The sequence below is a fragment of the Scardinius erythrophthalmus genome (assembly GCF_964197995.2).
Source record: "Scardinius erythrophthalmus genome assembly, chromosome: 13".
Classification (NCBI taxonomy): domain Eukaryota; kingdom Metazoa; phylum Chordata; class Actinopteri; order Cypriniformes; family Leuciscidae; genus Scardinius; species Scardinius erythrophthalmus.
The window spans coordinates 29019389-29043286 of NC_138233.1; positions in this window are offsets into that span (position 1 = coordinate 29019389).

The window sequence follows — 23898 nt, forward strand, 5'->3', positions numbered from 1 at the left end:
CTTTGAGGGCTCTGTGGACATGGGGGATCCAGCAAGTTCCCTTGATGCTAGCTGGTGTACAAATATCCACACCAAGCTCTTGTCCGAGACCATAGAGCTCTCGTATGGACTTTCCGCTGAAGTGATAAGTCTTCCATATCAGATGTAGAAGATCATACAACAGACACCTTTGGCTCTTTCTTTTGAACGGTCAGTATTGCCAGCTCTAGCCTGTGAAAGTAAGAAAATAATCTTTCAAACAATTCAAACGAGTCTCGTGCCAACATAAAACAATTTTGTGGTATTTTTGGTAACACTTTCTATTAAGATCATGCTTATAATGAATTATAGCCCCATTTATACTTATTTATAAGTATTACTATTCTATAAATATATTTATAAAGACTTATTAAGACCTATACTGCATTATAGGAACAGTTATAGTTACATTTATATTATCTTTATAATTACTTATAAGTTATAAGTACTTATAAGTACTAAAACTTTAAAACTCATGCCTAAAGTAGATATAAAAATAATATAAATTTAACTATACCTGTTCTTATAATGCAGTATAGGTAATGAGTCTTTCTAAATATGTTTATAGAATAGTAATACTTACCTTATAAATAAGTAGAAATGGAGCTATAATACATTATATGCATTGTTTAACATTCTCTACTAGCAAATACAAATAAATAATAGAGAAACTTTTTTTTTCATTATTTACAAACCTATGTGGCATACAGTGGATTGGTATTATATGCCTCCCTGCCTCTCTCTGCAGATGGGCAATCACTCCCCCACGGTGGCCCATGTTCACGGAGGCGCCATCTGCCCCAAAGGAGATGCACTTCTTCATCCATGACCCTCCATCTTCCTCTGGTCAAACAGCACAAAATGCGGCCTTTGTGGCATCCAAAAAACCTTGAATGACAACACAAAAAACAATTACAGTAAGTTATACAAAAGTCTTTCTGACAAACTAAATTCTATCTCCATTGCGAATATGATTCAACTTTAGGGCTGCAACTAATGATTATTTCGATTATTTCTAATGAATATTATATCTGCTTATTAAGTTAGAAAAATAAAGTTGCTATAAATGAAAGCATAGATTTTGTGTTCGAGTTTCTTTTCAAGGCTGCTGACACCGTGCTCGATGGTTTCTCCTGTCTCAACAGGTACAGATCTCTACACTGGATATGCCGCCGCAAGATGTTATGTTTCGTTACGCTATCTTTTTTCAAATGTGGGTTTCCTGACACGAACAACGAGTTGCCAGCCTGTTTCTACCCTCTACAATATTTGCAGAACATGAGGTTGTTCTCGAAATCCAGCCATCCAGTGGACGTTGAAGTGACAGTGCTAGTTCACTGTAGGTTCGCTAAAGTTGTTCTCACCTTCAGTTAAATCTTGTGAAGAAACCTCGTTAAAGTTAGTTGAACCTTCCAAATCCCCCTCACCTGATTCCTCTTTCTCCTCATCTTTTTTTCGCTTAAAATAAAAACGTATGTTCTTCATTTTTAACTATTGTACCAATATTTTCTTTCCACTTGACTCTCTCACTTAAAATCCAGCAGTTCCCACACATTCCCACACTATTTCAGTGATTGACTCATTGGTTGCGAATCGTCGCTCTCATTTGCAAGTTAAGTGCGTCATCATGCTATGTTCACATGACGCAGTCACGACCCTGTCACATCCTCTTGCTTGCTCAATTCCATGTGAAATCAATGGTATGCTTTGCTTCATTGTGTTGTTGTTCAGTGTATTGAGAACAGCCCGTCACTCGCGCACTGTGCTCGTAAATTATTTTTCAAGTTCGCACTTAACTATTTTTAGGCGCAAATGCGAGTGAAACACTCGCACTGTAGAGCCCTGGACCCCGTCCCAACGAACCCTTTTCAGAACTCCTGGGAGCAGAGCAATCAGGAGAAATTATTGATTGATTATTCCTAATTTAGATACCCTGGGATATAAATTGCCCTCAATGAAAGTAGCTTCCCCTGGGCCCACAGGAGGATCTGGAGAACGTCTCGGTTACATATGTAACCCTCGTTCCCTGAGAGAGGGAATGGACACGTCTCGTCGTGACCGATGATTTTGGGATCTCGCTCAGAGGACCGATCTACTTCGAGTGTAACTAAACAAGCCAATTTCATTTTGGCATGCAATTATTGCATTCAGCTGCTCTGCCTCGTCAGTGCGGGTATAAATGAGCAGCTGGTGCATGATGCTATCAGTTTTTCGCTGAGGAGTTGAGCCGAGTTGGCGACCCAGGCCCCAGCGACGGTACAGCGCCCGTGGCGACGGGACGAGACGTCTCCGTTCCCTCTCTCATATGTAACCGAGACGTTCCCTTATCATTCGGTCACTCTCGACGTCTCGTCGTGACCAACGATTTTGGGATCCCTACCAAAGTGCCACGGGCGCTGCCCGCTTCCAGCGCCCTGGGCAAGCCAAGCTTACCCTTCTTGGCGATGAGGCAAGGCTTACCCAGAGAGTGTCCGTCACTACTGTTCCGAATAACCCCTTTAGAGTGACAAATATTGGATAACGCTGGGAAAGCGTGCCCCCCTTCTTTTACAAAGGAGGGAACACTGCGGAATCCACATCCTACTAGAGGTCTAGTGGAAGATGCCGTATGGACTAACCTTTTGAGGGCTGTGCAATACGGAGTCCCTGAGTGGCTCTCACCATCGAAGGATAACAACACTGGCAGGGACGGCAGGGCGGATTCTGCCAGGGGAGACACGGGCTTCATTAAGAGCTTGCCGCGGAACACACATATGGAACCCTGCTGAAGGTCACACATATGGGCATCCAGGTCTAGAGCTGGTTCTCGAAGATACATCAGTCGTAGGCCTGGCACCGGATGCTCCGCAACGTCCGGACGCCATAGGGATGATCGGAGGACTCACAGGGTCTACTAAGAGGACTCTCTGGAGAATTCTAGCGCACTTGTGGGCGCAGCAAGCCGACACTAAACCGGGGCCCCCTCGTGTCTCTGACCATTTGAGGCGAGAACACGGGAAGCGACCGGGTCCACACGAAGGCTATAAAACCTAGTGAACGTGTTGGGTGTCGCCCAGCCCGCAGCTCTACAGATGTCTGTCAGCGAGGCGCCCTGTGCCAGAGCCCAGGAGGATGCAACACTTCTGGTAGAGTGAGACAGGGCACACCTTGTGCTTGGTAAGCCAAGGTGATGGCATCCACTATCCAGTGGGCCATCCTCTGCTTGGAGACAGCCTTCCCCTTCTGCTGGCCTCCGAAACAGACAAAGAGCTGGTCTGAGGTCCTAAAGCTTTGTGTCCGGTCTATGTACACTCTAAGTGCTCGGACGGGACAAAGCAAAGCTTGGGCTGGGTCTGCCTCCTGCGGGGGCAGCGCTTGCAGGTTCACCACCTGGTCCCTGAAAGGAGTGGTTGGAACCGTGGGCACAAATCCAGGCCGGGGTCTCAAAACCACGTTGGTGTCACCCGGCCCGAATTCCAGGCACGATTCGTCGACCGAAAATGCTTGCAGGTCCCCTACCCTCTTGATGGAGGCCAATGACAGCAGAAGCAAAGTCTTCATAGTTAGAAGCTTTAAGTCAACTGACTGCAAAGGCTCAAATGGGACGAGCTGAAGTGCTCTTAGTACCAGCGTAAGGTCCCAAGAGGGTATGGAAGGAGGATGAGGAGGATTTAACCTTCTCGCCCCCCTAAGGAACCTGACGACCAGGTCATGCTTCCCAACCGATTTACCCAGTATGGGGTCATGATGTGCAGATATTGCCGCCACATAAAACTTTGAGGGTGGCGGGGGACAGCCTCCGCTCCAACCCTTGCTGCAGGAAGGAAAGCACGGCTCTGATCGAACATTCCCGGGGGTCTTCTTGGTGAGAAGAACACCATTCGACGAACAGGTTCCACTTCAGGGCATAAGCTTGTCTCGTAGACGGTGCCGAAGTGATGGTGTTAAGTACCTCTTGGGGTAAGTCACCTAGAACCTCCGCTTCCCATCCAGGGGCCAGACATGGAATTTCCAGAGGTCTGGGCGCGGGTGCCAGATGGTGCCCCGTCTCTGAGAAAGCAGATCCTTCCTCAGAGGAATCGGCCAAGGAGGGGCTGTCGCGAGTTCTGGGAACCAGGTCCTGCTATGGCGCTACTAGCAGGACCTGCTCCTCGTCCTCCCTGACCTTGCACAATGTCTGTGCGAGAAGGCTCACTGGGGGAAACGCATATTTGCGCAGGCCCCTAGGCCAGCTGTGTGCCAGAGCGTCCGTGCCGAGAGTTGCCTCGGTCAGGGAATAGAACCACTGGCAGTGGGTGGTCTCTGAGGAGGCAAACAGGTCTACCTGTGCCTCTCCGAAACGACGCCAAATCAGCTGAACCGCCTGGGGATGGAGTCTCCATTCTCCTGGAATTGCTGCATGTGATAGCTCGTCGGCTATAGTGTTGAGTGCACCAGGAATGTGAATGGCACGAAGCAACCTCAGATGCTTCTGACTCCAGAGGAGGAGGCGGCGAGAGCGCAGACCACCTTGATGGTTGATGTACAGTCGCAGTCGCAGACTACAGTCGCAGTGTTGTCCGTGCGGACCAGCACGTCTTTCCCCAGTAGGCGCCGTTTGAGGCGGCTCAGAGCAAGACGTACTGCTAGCAACTCTAGGCAGTTGACATGCCAATGCAGATGGGGTCCCGTCCAGACCCCTGAGACTGCATGCCCGTTGTACGTGGCACCCCAGCCGGTGGCAGAGGCATCTGTGAACACCACTGTATGTCGGGACACTTGTTTCAGGGGGACTCCTGCCCGCAGAAACAACGGGTCCGACCACGGGCTGAAGTGTTTGCGACACTCCTGAGTAACTTGGACCCGGTAGGTGGCGCGTTGCCACGTCCACCTCGGAACTCGGCCATGGAGCCAGTGCTGAAGCGGTCTCATATGGAGAAGACCGAGCAGTTCTACTGCCGCTGCGGCCACCATATGCCCCAGGAGCCTCTGAAAATGTTTCAGTGGAACCGTGGTTCTGCCCTTGAAAGTGTTCAGGCAGTTCAGCACCGACTGGACACGCTCGTCTGTGAGACGTGCTGTCTGTTCGACCGAATTTAACTCCATACCAAGAAAAGAGATCCTCTGCACTGGCAAGAGTTTGCTCTTTTCCCAGTTGACCCGAAGACCCAGCTGGCTGAGGTGACTGAGCACCAGGTCCCTGTGTTCGCACAACTGAACTCGGTACTGTGCTAGTATGAGCCAGTCGTCGAGGTAGTTGAAGATGCGAACACCCTGCTCTCTCAGAGGAACAAGGGCCGCCTCCGTGACCTTGGTGAAGACACGAGGCGACAGGGACAGCCCGAAGGGTAGGACCTTGTACTAGTATGCACGACCCTCGAACGCGAAACGCAGAAATATTCTGTGTTGCGGGAGGATGGCGGGAGGATGGAGACATGGAAGTACGCGTCCTTCAGGTCTATTGCTGCAAACCAATCTTGGGGACGGCTGCATTCGAAAATGCGTTTCTGCGTCAGCATTTTGAACAGTAGCTTGTGTAAAGCCCGATTCAAAACTCGCAGGTCCAAGATCGGCCGTAACCCACCGCCTTTCTTGGGTACAATGAAGTAAGGGCTGTAGAACCCTGTCTTCATATCGGCTGGAGGAACCGGCTCTATCGCATCCTTCGCCAGTAGGACCGCAATTTCCGCTCTCAGGACAGGGGCATTGTCTGAGGTTACTGATGTGAACCGAATACCCCTGAACCTGGGGGGACGCCGGGCGAATTGAATCGCATAGCCGAGCCTGATGGTTCGAATGAGCCAGCGAGACGGCCTGGGGAGCGCTAGCCAGGCTCGCAGAGACTGTACAAGCGGGACCAAAGGAACCACAGGCATACCCGGGGTGGGGCAGCGAAGTGGAACACAGGGACCCAGCCCGTGGAGCTCTCTTTCTGTCGAGGCAGCCGAAGGCGTGGTCTGAGCGTGTTGTGAGTCGCTTACCTGGTTCCGTGGTAGGGCAGATGGGACGTGAGGATGCTTGAATGTGTTCTGAACCCGTCCGATACTGCCCTCTGGCGATAGAGGAAGGGGAGTGTGTCTGGGTAGTGTACCATGAACCGCTCCTCGAGTCCTCCTGGGACCCAGAGAGGAGAGAAACTGCTCTTTTATTGAAAATTTGGGTACCGCTGGCTGTTGGGCCAGCGGCAGAACAAAAGAAAACTGGAACAAAGGATTCTCCCGCCGGTCCTCCTCCGGGGGAGGGAGTGGTCCTGTCGCCATCTCCCAAAGAGCAGTCCTCTCCACCTCTGGGTCTCCCGTCTCAGGGCCTCTTACCCTTACACTTCCCTCCTGGTTTGGCGGAGGCCTGGACGGGCGGGGCGCCACGGCCACGTCCGGCTCCTCTGCGCTGCTTTGCTGGTGGTTGCGGAGGAGGAGCGGAGGCGGACGCGGAGGGGCACCCTCGGCGAGGAGCAGACGAGGTCGCTGGCTCCGACGGCCTCTTACCTGGAGCCGACCGTAGGGGCAGGATATGTTTAATGGCCTCCGTCTGCTTCTGTGCTGCCGAGAACTGTTGGGCACAGCTCTCGACAGCCTCGCCGAAGAGGTCTGGCAGACAGGAGAGTTAAGGAATCTGACCTTCTCAGTCTCCCGCATGTCTGCCAGACACAGCCAGAGGTGTCGCTCCTGGACCACAAGACTGCCCTACAAAGGCAAAAGACCTTAAGTCGCTAGAGTGTGGAACTGAGAAAAATGGCGTTAAAGATTTTTAGCTGTCCCGCCAAATTAATTATAGGTAGGACACTGGAAATCTGGCAAATAGAAGTTTTAGTAATGAAAATTATATACATAAAAAAATCTTGAGCTCAAACTTGACTTTTGACCACTATTTTAAAGTTACTGTACTCTGCCTTTGTATTGTCAGCAAAAAGTGAGAAGTCATGCCAAGGCAAAAGGCAGTAACTTCCACATTATCAATATTTGGTTGCTGATCACCATTAACAAAATCATTATAGTAACACCTGTATAAAATCTAGTGATCATGGCATTTATTTTGTATGATTTACAATTATTTATAGCCATCTACTTATTGCTATCTTGTGCTTTGGTTGCATTCTGATGGCATTATTAATACATTTGACATGACAAAATACCTCCATAGATATATTAGACCAGCGTTGGCTCGACTGCGTTTAGGGCGGGGCTGAAGGCGTCGGCAAAGTTTTGTCACTCTGCCAGCTAGATGCATGAGTGTTTCAACCAGGTCCAGTAACCGAACTGAGTGAGGCGGGGCTTTAATTCTTGGTTGTATTCATCTGATACGGCAATGTGTAACGTTTTTCTGTCAACTCTGCATAATCCTTCGCGATCAATATCGCACGTTTGTCCATGGAGCGCGGGTTCAGATCATACTAAATGTTCTGACCGCATTTGTGCAGAACAAAGCTCCGAGGACATCAGAAGTTAGAGGGAGTGATAACCGTACAATCTGGTAGGTTGCATTATTTGATAGAACACCGGCACAGTAACTTCATATTGACGCGCTGCTGAACAAAGGCAGAGCACCGTAACTCAATTTGAGTGTTCCAAAACAAAGCCAAAGAGCGGTAACTGATGTTACGGTGTTCTGCCTTGGTTTCTCATGGGCTTTTGGAAGTTACTGTTAAGACAACTCATTATTTTCTCGAAAAAACAACGGAATTGATTCAAGATACTTATCCACATGATAAAGGAGGTCTTGAATGTGCCAAAAATATAAATAACTAATTTTCGACCAAAAACGAAGTTACGGTCTTTTGCCTTTGCACGGCAGAAGAGTGGACATCGCTCGACCCAGTGACCGCGCGGTGACCTTCGTCGCTCGTAGCGCGAGGTCCGCTGCGGCACGAAGTTCCTGGAGAACCCCTGGGTCGCGACTACCCTCGTGCAGGTCCCTCAGGGCTTTGGCCTGATGAACCTGCAGTAACGCCATGGCGTGTAAAGCAGAGGCAGCCTCTCCACAGGCTCTGTAAGCCTTGTCGGTTAACCCCGGCGAGTACTTACAGGCCCGGGATGGGAGACACGGTTCCCCCCTTAGTGTGGAGTTAGGGGAAAGTTGCATGGCAACTGCCCGCTCCACGGGGGGGATACGCGTGTAACCCTTGGCTGCCCCGCCATCGAGGGTAGTGAGGGGGGAGGGGACCCTAGGACCACTTCTGGTAGTAAAAGGTGCCGTCCATGACCTAGTGATCTCCTCATGTACCTCGGGGAAGAATGGTACCGGGGCAGGACGCTGAGAACCAGCGCGAGCTGCCCCGAGAAACCAATCATCCAACCGAGAGGGTTCGGGACACGGTGGAGGGTTCCACACGAGCCCGACACTCTCGGCGGCCCCAGATAGCATAGCCATCATCTCTGGGTCCGATTCGGGCAACACTGCCACACCCGAAGGGGGCAGCGCAGCCGAGTCATCATCCCCGGAGAGAGAGGACCCGCCCTCCGATGCCGCAATCAACATCTGATCGTCAGGCGGGGCGCTGAAGGATACGACTGGTGCAGGTGGCCCAGCCCGTTCCTCCGACGGCCCAGCTGGTTGCGGAAGGGGGGGGGGGGTGAGGGGTTCCCGGGGGTGGTGGCCCCGCGGAACCGGTCCTCACTGTCACCCTCAGATCTCCCAAGCTATGGCCTGAAGTAGCCCCCCGAGGAGGGTTAGATCGAGGCAGAGGCGAGGGGGCTCCCATCCCTTTGAGGAGTGAGAGCCGCGATCGGAGCTCCGAGATGGTCATGTTCCCGCAGTGATAACATGACTCATCCACGAACGCTGACATTGCATGCCGAATGCCCAAACATACAATGCAGCGTCCGTGACCATCACCTGGCGTCAGGAAATGACCGCATCCAGAAACACACGGTGTGTTTGCCATTTTTGTACAAACGCGCACACAACATGAAGCTCTTTTAGAGAACTGCTCTCTTTTTGTGCCGAAGCACGCAGGGAAACCCTGCTCGTGTCACCAACGGTAAGAGGAATCTCGCGGTGCACAACCGATACCAGCTGTTAAAACAGCTATTGTTTTATTTAGAAGGTGCTGGATCGGTCGAGGAAGTTCGCTGCCGTGCCGTGTCGCCAACACTCAAAGAGAACAGGAAAGTACACTCTTCTTTGTAGATCTTCTTTGCAGAAGCTCAACTCCGAAGCGAAAAGCTGACTGCATCATGCACCAGCTGCTCATTTATACCCGCGCTGACGAGGCAGAGCAGCTGAAGGCAATGATTGCATGCCAATATGAAATTGACTTGTTTAGTTACACTCGAAGTAGATCGGTCCTCTGAGCGAGATCCCAAAATCGTCGGTCACGACGAGACGTCGAGAGTGATCGAACGATAAGGGAACCAGTTTGTATAAGGGGCACGATCGCAGACCCCCCTGATGGTTTATATAAGAGACCACTGTAACGACTGAGACAAGTCAGACAAAAGTATTTGTTATAGTTTAACAAATGATATTTAAAACTCATTCTGGGATCTGTGGCCCCATCCCCCCAAGCAGGGCAAGAAGGTCTTATTTACCATGACCACGATCAGATAAGTTGGTTTTATGACTGTTAGCAATGTGAACAGGGCCCCTGCCACAAGACCTACAGACATTAGAACAGACTTTCCTGCATTCATTTATTGATGAACTGATTAACATGAAATTATATGTGGTTATATGTGGTGCCGTAAATAATAATCTGTGACAGAACGTGAAGTGCTGTTAGTGTTTCACTGAACGCGCTTTGCTGATACGCGCGGCTATAACCAGCACCAGTAAAAATGTGATTTCACCACAAAAGTCAAACATGATGTGTATGACACAGAAAGTCGACTTCTGTGAACCAAGAGAGAAAAGATCGCAGACGCTCAACACAGTCAGTGACGGCGTTTGATCATAATAATATCATACAAGCGCAAACAGGTTCATGATCATATTAATAACTCCTCACTTTATACCGTTTTACTGTTTACTGCATTTCGTTGCTTTGTACTTGTGACATGTGCAATGACAATAAAGTTGAATTCTAATTCTAATTCTAATTTAGAGCGTATGTTCTGGCCGGCGCAAAATAAGTTTGTTGCATGTATGCATTAGATTATGAAGAATGTTGAAGATCATGCTTTTCCTTTAATGCATCCTTTCCGCTAGTTATTTTAATTATTTTAAATATCGACCCTGGCAAATATATGCCACCCACAAGTCTCTGTACCTTAGTTAATTTACATTTTAATATAAAAATTAAGAAATGACAAAAACAAAAATGATGCTAAAACATCCGTACAAACGTGCGAGTTTATTTTAGAACTTCTGTCAATGAAACAACACAATACAGCCTATAAATAATATAGGCTAGTTAAATAAGCCTTTTAAATAATAAATTTGACTGCTCGTAACAGTATAATAATAATTAAACGTTAAATATTGAAGAACTTCACAAATTGTAACAGTGGGCCTAAGTCACATGCTGTATGTACAAAGGCTGCAACCTTTAACCCTTGTATGGTGTTCGGGTCTGTTGGACCCGTTTTCATTTTTTATCAAAAGAAAAATTATACAATTAATTATTTTTTCAAACGGAGACTCATTGGCCTTGGCTCATTTTCTGTGAGGAATATATGTCAGAACACATTTTTAATGAAAACACACTGTACACCCACCCTACACATTTATATTACACACAGGATGTTCGGGTCCACTGGACCCGGGGCTAATAAAAGTGTGGAAATTGTAGGTCCTGTGTACCTTTACTCTGTCCTCCTCCTGTCAGGGCCTGCTGTTAGTGTGTGTATGTTCTTTTATATGGTTTATGAGGACACAAATGTGTATAATGACATGGGTATTACAACGTAAACATGGTTTATGACGACATCTGTGTCCTCATACTAAAACATACTAAATGGTGTTTTCTGAAATTCAAAAAATGCCAAACGTTTTTTGTGATTGGTAGGTTTAGTGGTAGGGTTAGTGTAGGGGGCTATATTATACAGTTTGTACATAAGAAACACCATTATGCCTATGGAGAGTGCCGTACACCACATATCCAAGTGAGTGTGTGTGTGTGTGTATGCGCATGTGTATGTGTGTGTGTGTGTGTGTGGGTGTGTGTTTTGTGTGTCTGTGTGTGTGTTGTGGGTGTGTGTGTGTTGTGGGTGTGTGTATGTGTCTGCATGAGTGTGTGTGTGTGTGTGTGTGTGTGTGTGTGTGTGTGCGCGTGTGAGAGAGAGATTGTGTGTAAGTGTGAAAGAGTGCAAGAGTGAGTTTTGTGCTTCTACTCCTGCCATTCCCACACGAGGTTGCAATTCTTAAATGTGATCTAACAAAGGTAAAGAGAAAATATTGACCATATATGCTGTTTATATTGCTTGTAATTGGGATGAAGTAAACATCTGTTGAGTATTTTAACATAACATTTTTGATTGTAAAAACCCAAAAATGCAGCGGGTCCACCAGACCGACGAACACTGGCTGAGTAACAAAAATATGAACACCACACAAGGGTTAAATAATAAACATTAAATAACTTTACTAATCAGTAACAATATAGCTAAATGGTAAATATTAATAATAATAATAATAATAACAATAATAATAGGGGAGCGCGGGGCACAACCTAGCGCGGGGTTAGTTGTAACACGCTTGTTTTAAATACTTCCGCACACGCTTGGATGACGGAACTTTGTTTATTTACTAGTTGCCATATCAACACTATATAGAAAAAAAAATCCGCCAAAATTATAATTTTTTTTGGAAGATATCCATAGACATTTATTAAACCATAGCAAAAGTAAATGTTTAACTTAAGTTAATTTTTCATCTCTATTTTTTGTGTTTATTTAAAATAAGACAAATCTGATATTATTTTACTCTCCAAGATGTTATTTAACAGTTGAGATAGTTCTGTAATGCTTCGCTAACTAGCAGAAGACACTAGCAGGGTTTAAATCCCAGTTGTGCAGGCGGGGCATGTTGTAACACTGCGTTACAATGTGCCCCTATTAGAAATATGCTATTATATTCTATACTTTTATTAATTTTATTGAGAAAATGTGAGAAAAAGGTGAATAAAGACTGAGAGTCAATGTCCAGAAATTACTAATTATTTATTTGTTTTGAATTATGTTGTATAGCTGTTTTCATGTGTTCGTAGTCAAAACTCAAAAATGAGTTTCTATTTAATTATTAAAAATTGCCATTATTTTATATGAAAAAGTTTTTTAATTGTATTTTATTTAGAAAATATTTTAGTTTGTTTTGTATATTTTTTTTATTAGATCAGATAACATTTTAAGCTGTCATATGTTATGTTACAATGTGCCCCTCACATGTTACAATGTACCCCACCTATGGGGCATGTTGTCACATTTCACTTCCATTCTTTCGGGGTATATCAAGAAAAAAGTATGTATTAATAAAACAAAAACACATAATTGTACTAGACATGTGGGAAATAAATGTGGGAAAAAATAAATACTCTGAACCATAAGTAGATTTACACAAACTGAGAAAGTCAAAAAGCGTTAGGTTGTGCCCCGCTCTCCCCTAATAATAAAAACAACTAATAATAATACTAGCAACAATATAAGTCAGATGCTGGAAAAGAAAACAGTGTATACAAACTATTAAAGGTTTAAGTCCACCTTGGTTTTCTATTCTGATTTTAAATTCTTTGCCAGAAAAACTAGCATGTTGACTTTGTCCGGTTTAAGCGAAGACCTAATTGGGGTTACAATGTTTCCAGTAGCACTGAACACGCGTTCAGGCGGTGTGCTTGTAGCGCAAATGCACAGATATTTTTTTTTGCAACCGTGGCCCGGAGAGGGTATCTTGCCTCATTGTTCCGCCACCAAGCAAGTGGGTCATCGCTGGTATCGATTGTCTCTTCTTGCAAATAGCGCGTTAACTCCTCACCGGCACGCGCTCTCTTTGGAAGAATTGTGGGCTTCGCTTTTCTTTTGCAGAGTAGCTGTGTGAGATAAATTTTCTTTAAAGCAGGTGCTGCGCTGCTTCCTTCCCCTGCATCCAGTGACTCCTCAGTTTGAGTGTTTTCTGGTTGATCTTTAGTAATGTGCATTATTTCTTCGATGAGTTCGTCTCTAATATCTTCCTCCTCGAAATTATTCCTGTATCGAGGATCCAACGTAGATAGCATTTTTCACCCTTCTAAATCTTTGTATTTCTCCTCCAAGACAGTGATCATCTTTGCTTTGATGTTTTTTGTTAACTTGCTGTCTTCTGGCAAAGGGTCAAGGAGATCGTTGGTCAGCAGTCTCAGCACAGGTCTAACCGATGACGCAGTAACAACCTTCTCATTCGATAAAACATTGATAAATTCTGCAACTGGTTTAAGTGCTGCTTTTATCGACTCAAGCACTGCAATGTCCTGCCATGTCAGGTTCAGGTGTTGATGCTTTCGGTCATCCAGCGCTCTTTTAATTGCGTGGGCTTGCTCCAATAATCTCTCTATCATTTTTTGTTTGCTTCCCCATCGTGTGGGACAATCCTGTTGGCATAGCGAAGGAACCCGCCCATCCTTCTTTGGGACAATGAAGTACCGGCTGTAATAACCGGACTCCTTGCTGGGAGGAGGAACCTGTTCTATAGCCTCCTTTTGCAGAAGAGCTTTTACCTCTTGTTCCATTACCAGAGCCTGCTCGGGGCCCACCACTGTGGGCAAGACCCCTCTGAATTGTGGTGGACGAGACCTGAACTGAATAACGTAGCCATTTGCGATAGTCTGCAGGACGCACTGAGATATATTTGGAAGACTTTACCACTCTGCCAGAAAATCTACTAAGGGTACCAGTCTCTCGAGACTGGCCTCTGGTGGATTATTTTGAGCAGCAGACACAGTGCCCTGTAACGGCGCACCGGCAGGGAACAACTGATCTGACCTCTCTAGACCCCTCCTCGAAGGGAGCGAGCGCCCCCTCGGGAAAAGCTCGCTGGGACCCTCTAAGCCCTGGCATAAAGGTGGGGTTGGCAGAACGGTCCCCTGAGGGCACCGAGAGAGCACGGACACCGTATAATGAGGTGAACTCCAGTTTTCTCTCGGTTGGGACTACCCTCAGAAGCCTGTGGTGTCAGGACTTCTTCTTAGACGAAGCCTTCTTTGAAACAATAACGGTATAATAACTTAGATCCGTTTTGCCCTTGGAAGACTTCGCCTGAGAGTGCCATGACGCGTCCCATTCTTTTTGTGGGGGAGCGCGGGACGGTGTGAGGAACTGGTCGACGGCCCGGGACTGCTCCTGCCCAGCAGTCCCAGAGACATTGACGCGGAGTGGCAGGAATTTCTGGAACACCGCCTGCTTTTTCTCTTCTTGAAACCTATCGATTACTTTGTTGACCGATTTTATATTGCGTAGATCTCCTGTTAACTGATTAACTCACATTATTACTGTCTTACTGAAATACTTATGCTAATCAGTTGTGGGCCACTATTACCTAAAACTGTGTCTATTAATGCAAATTGTATGTCGTTCTCACTACTTTGAGGAAAAAATAACCCCCTGGTTACCAGCTTGCTTTTTTTTTTTCTTATCAGTGCAAAAGAGACTCAAAATACTCTGTTTTTATTGTGAGTAAACACAAAAATAATAGACACTTAACAGGATCGAATGATGTACAACACTTATATGTAAGATCAAAATCAACAAAGTGTTGTGCTTTTTGCCAAATAAAGAAAAATAAACATGATGCGAGTTCTGCCTTCTCTGCTGTAGTAAACAACAGCGCCGGCCGTTCATTCACACTTGCACTTACATTAGTAAACGTTATGTTTACATGAACACATCTACTAATTTAGCTTTTGAAAAACTATATTGCTATACTGAGATGAGTAAAAATCAACTGAAATATGTTGAAATAAAATGTCTTTGTATAAGCAACGTATTAAACTGCAAATTAACATTTATATGCTAATATATCATAAAAACAATATGTTACAGATGGAATATGAATGATTAGACAATATTTCGTTGATTAGTTTTGGATAGATTATAAAGTTTTTACTGTAAAAAAGACTACTGCCACATCAAATATGCTTTTATTCGCCAATTTCTGCTCATATGTTAAAGATATAGTATGGGATGTTTTGTCAAAAATAAAGCAGGTATATTGAATTATCAGCTAAGATGTTATAATAGTGTTTGTTCCAATATTCAAACTAATGAATCCCTAACTCTGAAATACGTATGATAAAATTTATACTTGTTACAAAGAAAGATTACACTTAAATATTGTTACAATTGCAATTGTTGTTGTATTTGTAACCTTTTTAATAAAATAGCAAAAAATATATATTTACAAGGTAAAACTAAACAAAAAATCTAAATCGGTCAATATAAGCCTTCTCATTAATTTATTTTTTATTGTGTTTTATTAGTGACAAATTTGGGGAGAGGATATTCCAATACTTTCTGAAAATACAGTATGAGAATTAACTGCACAATTACTAGAAATGCTTACCTTGGATATTATACAATTTGCATGAATACAAAATTTGTGGAAAAAGACAAAGTTTTTAAGATGTTTCCAACTCTTACTTTGAACCAATTATGTAGAATATGTATGTATGTATATATGTATATGTATAAATATATATATTTTTTTTTTTTGGTCCTCTCATTCTTTCTTGTGATACCCTCTCAGTGACACACCTGAATGAATTCACATATTTAGTATGTGTTTTGTGGCCTTATCTCATAAACTTTCATTTTTAGTGTTTTCAATAACCATGCATAAACATTATTCTCTCAAAAATACAAACATGTACATGCATGTTGTTCACCTATTATGGTAGCCTTGTTTGTGCTAAATGGAGTGTAATGACACCTTTGCCATTAATATGTTTATAAGCAACTGAAAAAAGCACAAATGTCAAAACATCTCAAGGACCCCAAAGACACCTTAGACCCCAGGGGGTTAAGCATGGAGCATGGATTTGTTTTACCAGTGTGTATGTTACATCAGCCGGCTAATGTATACACTACTGATACTTATTGATACAGTTTCCACGTTCAATAATCAGTTTGTTGATGGGCATGCACTTGTTAATGCTGATGGTGAGGAATTACAGTTGCAACATCTCATAGTGTACCTCAAACTGAGTAGTGTTTCACTGAGAAACGTCCTGAGTCTATAACGTCCTCACTTTATTAGACGATGCCGACTCGGGGGAGAGATGGCTCGCAAGTGTCTTTTCCGCCCTAGGCATCACCCCATAACCGTGCTGTCTAGACCCGTGGATATTCGAATGTGTGGATGTCTGGGGACTAAATACACGGTATGAAACCGGCTTTTTCCAGGACTTTGACACCTTGGTGTGGAGGTCTGGAAGAAACGGCAAGCACCGGTGTGGTGGCTGCATGCAGGAAGGCAGAAAGCGTTCATCTGTTTGCTTTTCTACTTTGATTCTTGTTTAACCGCAGGCCACTCAATGCTTAATTTCCCTACTGCACGAGTGAGCACCTCCACTAGCTCCTCACATGCAGGAGACTGAAGTGACGAGTCTTCAGTAACCACCCTCCTCAAAGAGCGATCGGCGGGATTGCAACGTTCTTAATGGTAAACGCTCACAATGCTCATAATCAGCTCCCTTGAGAGCTGACAGGGCATGCTGCACTCCCAAACAAACAACACATACAACTGTAACCTTTTTTCCCTGAGAAGGGAACAAGACACTGCGTCGACTATGACACTTTGGGGAACGCCTCCCAGCGTAGCGTCTCTGAAGCATGAATGAAACTAAGCCAATCGTGATTGGTGTTGCATCATGACGTAACGTGTGACGGCATATACGGAGGCTACAAAGGGACATTGGCACCAGCGTCAGCTTCCGTGATGAAGCAAGTCGCTCCCAGGCAGGGGAAGGCGTGGTGAAGGGACGCAGTGTCTCGTTCCCTTCTCAGGGCACTGTGCACTGGCACACTTAGGACGAGAGCACTAGAGTGCCTGGCGTAGAAGGGATGTCCAGAATGTAGAACCTAATAAAAGTGTGAGGGATGGCCCATCCAGCTGCTTCACACACTTCTTGGATGGGGGCCCCTGAAAGGAGGGCTCTAGAGGACTCCATGCCTCTGGTAGAATGAACCCTCACGGCAAAAGATGAAGGCAAACTGCGTACCTGATATGCCATAGATATACCCTGAAAAATCCAATTGCTGATGGTTTGCTTGGACATGGGAAGCCCTTTCTTGGGCGACCCGAAACACACCAGCAACTGGTCTGACTTCCGCCATGAAGAAGACTTCTGAAGATAAATTCTTACAGCTCTGACAGGCAAATGAAGCCTTTCCTCATCCACCGTCATGTGAGGTGGAGGATGAAACGCCTGCAGGCCGTGCCACATTAGATGGTACTTTAGACACATAGCCCGGCCTGGGATGCAAGATAGCCCTAATGTCGCCTGGAGCAAACTCCAGGCACCCATGAGATATAGAGAGCACCTGAAGATCTCCTACCCTCCGCACAGAAGTAATGGCTAATAAGAAGGCTACCTTGAAGGAAAGGTTCTTGGCCTCAGCCGACACCAGAGGTTCGAAGGGGGCCTCGACCAGCCCTTCGAGAACCACTACCAGATCCCATGTGGGAACTCTGGTACGAGCCACAGGTCTCATCCTCCAAGCCCCACGGAGGAAACGTAAGACCAGCTGATGTCTCCCCAGGGGCCCATCATCCAGAGGAGCGTGGAAAGCCGCAATGGCAGCCACGTACACCTTGAGTGTGGACGGGGTAAGACCAGCTTGAAGCGATCTTGGAGGAACTCCAGCACTGAAGCCACCAGGCAGTTAACTGGGTCCACCTCACGCTCTGCACCAAACGGTGAAAACATTCCATTTTAGGCCGTACAATTTCCTTGTGGAGGGAGCTCTAAAGCTAAGTATGGTCTCGACAACTCCTGCTGACAGGCCGGCCTCTCGGCCTGTCCAAATAAGACAGATATGTCAACAGAGAGCACTTGCTGGAAAACAGAAAGCTGATGCTGTTGTGTGCTTTGTAGCTTCCGTATATGCTGTCACACGTTACGTCATGACGCATCAACAATCACGATTGGGTTAGTTTCATTCATGCTTCAGAGACGCTACGCTGGGGGTTGTTCCCCAAAGTGTCATAGTCGACGCAGTTCGAGTTCCCTCGAAAAGGAACCTATGTGTTATGTCCTTTTGCCAGGATTTAAAACTACCTAAATTATTATGAAATTAAATTATTATACAGTGGTTCAATGTGTCACTGTGCCACTCTGTTAATATATTTGCAGTATTATATTCATTATTTGCATTGTTTTGGCTAAGGCTGATGCATACTATAAATCAAATTTTTAGCATTCCCTGCCATTTAAATTTCCCTACACATTGTATCTTGCATCAAACTTACATGTTTGATCATGTAACAATTGAGTTTAGGGATATATAATACCAAGGCTCATGTTCAAGTGAAAGAAAATATATATTTTTTTCACAATAAATGCATGTCTCATGACCTCTTCAACTTGCATGTGAGAAGCATCCATTTACAGCATAGATTTTAATTCATTATAACTTTTTGGCAGTTCATTGAAATAATCAGTTAAAACACTTTCAAAGGCGCTATAGAAAATACATTAAAATAAATAAAATAAATTATTATTATTATTAGTATTATTGTTACTGAAAAAGAGAGATACTCATACATACATACATACATATTTTCAGAGCCGCTACGCTGGGGGGCGTTCCCCAAAGTGTCATAGTCGATGCATACTTGGTTTGCATACCAACATATTAAACATATTAACCAACATTCCAAATTACCAACACAATCAAATTGTATCTTTATAAATGGTGCCGTGCTAGTGGCAGCCTGCAGTAGCAGCTCTGTGCTTTGTTGTTTGTGTAGTGTTTTAAGTAAATTTTAGTCTATCTTGCTGCTTTTTTATCTTTAACTTTTTATCTAATCAACCTGGATATCATCACAACCAGTATGATGGAAGTCCAAGGAAGGTGTCGCGAGCGGATTGTTTACATGCGTGAGCAGCTGATAGCGCTAGCTTGTCCAACCTCATTCACTGGGGAGAGACCATCGATACCAGCTGAGTTGAAGAGAAGGAGTCGCGGCTGAAGAGCCGGTACATTACGGAGGGCGAAGAGACGAAGATTTATGCCATATCTTACATCGGTAATAATGGGGAATTTGAGGTCACTTGCAAATAAAACAGATGAATTGGCAGTGCTGGTGAGGAGTCAGAGGGAGTACAGGGAATGCAGTATCATGTGCTTTACTGAGATGTGGCTGCATGAATATATTCCGGACGCTAATGTCACAATATGTGGTTTTCACACAGTGAGAGCTGACGGAGACACTATCACGAGCGGTAAGAGTAAAGGAGGTGGACTCTAATTAACAACAGATGGTGTAATCTGGGGCATGTTCATGTGAAGGAACGTTTCTGAAGTCCGGACATTGAGCTGATGGCCACCGGTATTCATCCCTTCTGTCTTCCGCGAGAGTTCACAAGGACGATTTGTGTTGCTGTTTACATTCCACCGACTGCAAACGCGGAGGCGGCGTGCGACGTCATACATGCTGTTACGGCCAAACTTCAAACAAATCAGCCAAATGCCTTCAAAATAATTTCTGGAGATTTTAATCATGTTTCTATCTCATTAATACTGCCAACCTACCATCAATTTGTGATGTGTTCAACAAGAAGTAACAGAACACTAGATCTATTATATGCCAATGTTAAAGAGGCTTATAATTCCACTGCCCTCCCCCCACTTGGTAGATCTGATCACAGCCTTGTCCTTCTTACACCACATTACAGGCCTATTGTTCAACCTGTGACCACAAGGTTAGTGAGGAGATGGACTCAGGAGGGGGTGGAAGATCTGTGCGGTGCACTGGATATCACAGACTGGGATGTGCTGTGTGAGTCATATGGGGATGATATCGACAGTATGGTGGTTAGTGTCACTGATTACATCAATTTCTGTGTTGATAACACCATTCCCACCAGCAGAGTACACTGTTTCCCCAACAACAAACCCTGGATCACCAGTTACCTAAAGGCTCTGCTGAATAAAAAAAGAAGAGGGCCTTTAGGAAAGGTGTCAAGGATGAGGTGAAACATGTTCAAAAGGAGCTCAAACGGAGGCTGAGGGATAGACTTGTAGCACTGACTTCCCATATTATGAAGACCATGAAGAGGTTGGTCCTGGCTCACGAGACCTCTAGTTGATTCAGTGCGGGACCCCCTACAGTTTGCCAACCAACCTCAGGTGGGTGTGGACGATGCCATCTTCTACATGCTGCAGAGGGTCTATTCACATCTGGACAGGGCTGGCAGCACTGTGATAATAATGTTCTTTGACTTCTCCAGTGCCTTCAAAACCATCTAACCAGCATTACTGGGAAGGAAAATGGATGTTATGCAGGTGGACTTTGCATAATCTCCTGGGTCATGGACTACCTCACAGGCAGACCACAGTTTATGAGACTGCAGAACTGTGTGTCTGAGCGGGTGGTGAGCAACATGGGTGCTCCTCAGGGAACGGTTTTGTCTCCATTTCTATTCACCCTCTATATACCTCAAACTTCAATTATAACTCAGAGTCATGCCACCTCCAGAAGTTTTCAGATGATTCAGCTATTGTTGGTTGCAAAATTGCGGGCAAGAGACGGATCAATTGCGGGTCAACAATTTTGTGACGCGGTGTAGAGTGAACCATCTACAATTAAATGTAACTAAAACAAAATAATTGGTAATTGATTTTAGAAGGAAAAAGGACCATCCCTCACCTATTTCTATTCACGGCAGAGACGTTGAGATAGTGATACCTATCGGTATTTGGGGATCCACATAGATGACAGACTTGACTGGACCAAAAAACACCGGAACGATCTATAAAAAGGGCCAGAGCAGACTCTATTTCTTGAGAAGATTCAGGTCCTTCAATGTGTGTAGCAAGATGCTTCACATGTTCTATCAGTCTGTCGTCGCTAGTGCCCTGTTTTATGCCGTAGTGTGCTGGGGCACTGGGATTAAAGCTGGAGATACCAAAAGGCTGAATAAGCTTATTAAGAAGGCAGGCTTTGACATTGGAGTGGATCTGGACATAGAGGAGAATAATGTCCAAGCAGTTGACCATCACAAACAATACCCCACACCCCCTCCATGACATACTTGCCGGAATGAGAAGTACATTCAGCAACCGATTGATCCAGCCAAGGTGCAACAGAGAATGCTACAGGAGGTAATTTATGCCTACTGCTGTGAGACTTTACAACTCATCTATCCTGTGCCGAGGTATCATTAGCCCTTCAATCTAGGAATTAGGTCCCTACACCCATCGTATAGCTGTACTTAAAGCAGTCAATTATCAGACATAAAATATGAATTACTGCTTTTGTCTGACCTGGTTTTTTTTATATTTTACTCTTTGTTTTGTCTTTAAAATTCAAACAAGATGATGGAAATTTGTTTATTTATTTTATGTGTATTGTATGTTTTATGTGTACTGTGAGTAATTTACTGTCTTCATGTATTGCTGCTAATGCACTTAAATTTTCCAACTGGGATCAATAAATTACTACTACTACTACTACTACTACTGTATTATACTATATACTACTGCAGTTGTGGTCAGAATTTATGGCACCTCTAGTAAATATGACCAAAAATGGCTGTAAAAAAATACATCTGCATTGCGTACCCTTCAATCTTTCATTCAAAAAAATGTGCAAACATCTAACCTTTCATTGAAGTAAAAGAATGTAAATCACATTATGAAATAAATGTTTTTCTCCAAAACATGTTGGCCACAATTATAGGCAACCCTAGATTTTTTTTACGAGTAAAATATCTTTGAAGTATATTCCCATTAATATTTACCTTTTTTTTTAGCACACCAGGGTGACTAGGAACATGAAATTGTCTAGCTATGACTTCTTGTTTCACAGGAGTTTAAATATGAGGAAACACAAAGGCCAAATTCCCTTAATCATCCATCACAATGAGTAAAACCAAAGAATATAGTTCTGAGGTGCAGCAAAAGATTGTTGAACATCACAAAATAGAAAGTGGCTGTAAGAAAATAGCTAAATAATTTAAAATACCCATTTTGACCATTAGGGCAATAATTAAGAAGTTCCAATCAACTAAAGATGTTACGAATCTGCCAGGAAGAGGACGTGTCTATATTGTCTTAATGCACGATGAGGAGGAAAGTTTGAGTGGCCAAAGACTCTCCAATGATCACAGATGGAGAATTGCAGAGATTACGTGAGTCTTGGGGGACAGAAAGCCTAAAAATATATATTAAACAACCCCTACATCACCACATGTTGTTTGGGAGGGTTTCAAGAAAAATCCTCCTCGCCCCTCCAAAAATAAACTCCATATTCAGTTGTCAGACTGGACTGGATTCTATGGTCAGATAAAAAGTACCCCATGCCTCCGGTTAAATATACTGCTGGATCTTATATGTTTTGCTGGAGGTCCTGGACATCTTGTTCAGATAAACGGTATTATGGATTCTAGCAAATACCAACAGATAAAAACAAAACAAAAAAACAATCGAAACATGACTGCCTCTACTAGAAATCTTATAAAGGGTGAGTGGTTGGATCTTCCATCAGGACAACGGTCCAACACAAACATCAAAATCAACACAAAAATGGGTAACTGAGCACAAAATGAAGCTTCTGCCATGACAGTCCGAGTCCCCTGACTTGATCCCTTAGAAAATGAGTGGGGTGAACTGGAGAGAAGACACACCAACATGAACTTGTGAATCTGAAGGATCTGGAGAGATTATGTATGGAGAAATGGTCTCTGACCTCTTGTCAGTTGTTCTCCAAACTCATGAGGCATTATAGAAGAAAACTCAGAGCTGTTATCTTGGCAAAAGGAGGTTGCAAAAAGTATTTAATAACAGGGAGCCAATCATTATGGCCAGCGTGTAATATATATACTGTATATATATATATATATATATATATATATATATATATATATATATATATATATATATATATATATATATATATATTAGGGCTGGGGGAATTAACGCGTTAATCTTTGCGATTAATTTGAGATGTTTAACGCGTAAAAAATAAAATAAAAACGCAATTAACGCAGAACTTTTTTGCCTCGTTTTAATGATTTCCTGTTGCGGCTGCTATTGAAAAGGCAGAAAATATGCCGTCCCGCCCCTCCGTGTTCGGCGATCAGGTTTCATTCTCGCGCAGCTTTCATGAGCGGGTTTTTTCCGCTCCGTGTGTGTGTGTGTGAGTCGGCGCGCTGCTGTGCTCTCTGCTAAATGTTCCGCTCTACGTTTGTGCTGCGCATTCTGCTCTGTCTTTAACGGCCTAAACGCTCCAATCATGTACCGATCACGCACTGGAAAAGCAAAGTCCACTCAAATAAAGTGAAATTTCTCAGTAGTAGGCCTAGACTTCTGTTTGCAATAGCGCTACTGAGCTGGTATAGTCATGCTATTATTATTATTATTATGAATATTATTGCACAGTTCATCATGTTTACTTTAGAATTGCAGCTCTTTGTATCTAATAAGTCTGGGGTAATACTACAGTATTTGCTTATTCTGAGAGTGACTTTTCTATTTTATTTGGTCTTTTTGAATATCAATAGCACTTCTTCCTTACACACACAAAGACAAAATGTTGTCCTTGCGACAGGGGACAGAAAAGCCTGTACTTATACTAAGCTGTGTTGGCTGCAGTGGCAGGCTGCAGGGGGCACATTAGGAAGCTTTGACATTATCAAAGGTCATGTCAAATCAATACGTGTGTTGACAAACTTCAGATCGCTCCCTGCTAGATTTGCAGATAGGATACAAACCCTCCCAGATGGTGTTTGCTTGCTTGCATCTTGGCTGCATTGCTGCTCTCCCAGGAGAACCTGCACACTGACCAGCCCTGAGAACT